Source organism: Electrophorus electricus, unplaced genomic scaffold (genome assembly GCF_041902795.1).
Source record: "Electrophorus electricus isolate QZ-2024a unplaced genomic scaffold, ASM4190279v1 Scaffold165, whole genome shotgun sequence".
In the NCBI taxonomy this organism is placed as follows: Eukaryota; Metazoa; Chordata; class Actinopteri; order Gymnotiformes; family Gymnotidae; genus Electrophorus; species Electrophorus electricus.
The window spans coordinates 107,990-110,285 of record NW_027658446.1 but is presented as its reverse complement, the minus strand read 5'-3'; the positions used below and the strand labels follow the sequence as shown (position 1 = coordinate 110,285).

Below are 2,296 nucleotides of genomic sequence, written 5' to 3'. Positions count from 1 at the left end.
CTACGAAAACCTTGTTACGACTTTTACTTCCTCTAGATAGTCAAGTTTGATCGACTTCTCGGCGCTCCGCCAAGGCCCGCGAGGAGCCCCGGCGGGGCCGATCCGAGGACCTCACTAAACCATCCGATCGGTAGTAGCGACGGGCGGTGTGTACAAAGGGCAGGGACTTAATCAACGCGAGCTTATGACCCGCGCTTACTGGGAATTCCTCGTTCATGGGGAATAATTGCAATCCCCAGTCCCCATCACGAATGGGGTTCAGCGGATTACCCGCACCTCTCGGTGTAGGGTAGGCACACGCTGATCCAACCATTGTGGCGCGCGTGCAGCCCCGGACATCTAAGGGCATCACAGACCTGTTATTGCTCCATCTCGCGTGGCTGAACGCCACTTGTCCCTCTAAGAAGTTTGACGCCGACCGCGGAGGGCCGCGTAACTATTTAGCATGCCGGAGTCTCGTTCGTTATCGGAATTAACCAGACAAATCGCTCCACCAACTAAGAACGGCCATGCACCACCACCCACAGAATCGAGAAAGAGCTATCAATCTGTCAATCCTTTCCGTGTCCGGGCCGGGTGAGGTTTCCCGTGTTGAGTCAAATTAAGCCGCAGGCTCCACTCCTGGTGGTGCCCTTCCGTCAATTCCTTTAAGTTTCAGCTTTGCAACCATACTCCCCCCGGAACCCACAGACTCGTGGTTTCCCTCACGCTGCCCGGCGGGTCATGGGAATAACGCCGCCGGATCGCGGGTCGGCATAGTTTACGGTCGGAACTACGACGGTATCTGATCGTCTTCGAACCTCCGACTTTCGTTCTTGATTAATGAAAACATTCTTGGCAAATGCTTTCGCTTTCGTCCGTCTTGCGCCGGTCCAAGAATTTCACCTCTAGCGGCGCAATACGAATGCCCCCGGCCGTCCCTCTTAATCATGGCCCTGGTTCAGGAAACCCACAAAATAGAACCGGAGTCCTATTCCATTATTCCTAGCTCAGGTATTCAGGCGAGAAGCGGGCCCGCTTTGAACACTCTAATTTTTTCAAAGTAAACGCTCCGAGCCCCGTCCGGACACCCAGCCAAGGGCATCCGGGGGGCACCGGGAGACAGGGTCTGAGACAGGCGGTGGCACGCCTCGCGGCGGACCGCCAGCCCACTCCCGACATCCAACTACGAGCTTTTTAACTGCAGCAACTTTAATATACGCTATTGGAGCTGGAATTACCGCGGCTGCTGGCACCAGACTTGCCCTCCAATGGGTCCTCACCCATGGGTTTAGGATACGCTCATTCCGATTACAGGGCCTCGAAAGAGACCTGTATCGTTATTTTTCGTCACTACCTCCCCGTGTCGGGAATGGGTAATTTGCGCGCCTGCTGCCTTCCTTGGATGTGGTAGCCGTTTCTCAGGCTCCCTCTCCGGAATCGAACCCTGATTCCCCGTTACCCGTGGTCACCATGGTAGCCGACTATGGTACCATCGAAAGTTGATAGGGCAGACATTCGAATGAGACGTCGCCGCCGCGGAGGGCGCGCGATCGGCCCGAGGTTATCTAGAGTCACCAAAGCGGCCGGGGGGCCCGAGCCCCCCGGATGGGTTTTGGGTCTGATAAATGCACGCATCCCCCGAAGGGTCAGCGCTCGTTTGCATGTATTAGCTCTAGAATTACCACAGTTATCCGAGTAACGTGTGGAGCGATCAAAGGAACCATAACTGATTTAATGAGCCATTCGCAGTTTCACTGTACCGGCCGTGTGCACTTAGACCTGCATGGCTTAATCTTTGAGACAAGCATATGTTACTGGCAGGATCAACCAGGTAGTTTGCACCGTGGTCTGGGATGAACCACGAGTGACATCCGCCTCCCCTTCCGGGGGCTAGGAAGCAGCGGGTTGTAAGTGCGTGCGCCGTCAGGTCCAGACGCCATACAGGGCTACCCAGGACAGCTTCCGCGGCCAGTGTAAACGTGCTCGCGCACCGCCCTCTGGCCTTCGGACGCCGACCTCTCACCTTGATGCAAAGCTGTCCCATCCGGTCATGCCCGCACCGTACCCCGTCCACCTCCTCCGGAGGTGCGGACGGCCGACTCCAGGTGCTTTCGGCGTTCCCTCTCTTCACGCCGTTTTGATTTTCGTGGGCCGCTGGTGGGGGGACAAGGGAAAGACCTCGTCGAATTCCCTCCCCCCTAGCCTCGCTCAACCTACGTTTCGTGATGTAACCAAGAAGAGTGATTCGTGGGCCCAGGTAGGTTTGAAGAGGAGGCCAACAAAGCAGGGCACTCCCTTCCTCCCAAACCACAGA

The 2,296-nt window shown here is 56.4% G+C and overlaps 1 non-coding gene across 1 annotated transcript; it reads right to left on the bottom strand.

The window, feature by feature from the left end:
* On the bottom strand, positions 1 to 1,816 carry LOC145655080 (18S ribosomal RNA; the record flags this gene model as incomplete). The annotated part of the gene is made up of 1 exon (XR_014121263.1): positions 1 to 1,816. It is a non-coding gene; the product is annotated as an 18S ribosomal RNA (ribosomal RNA).
* Positions 1,817 to 2,296: the final 480 nt, after the last annotated feature.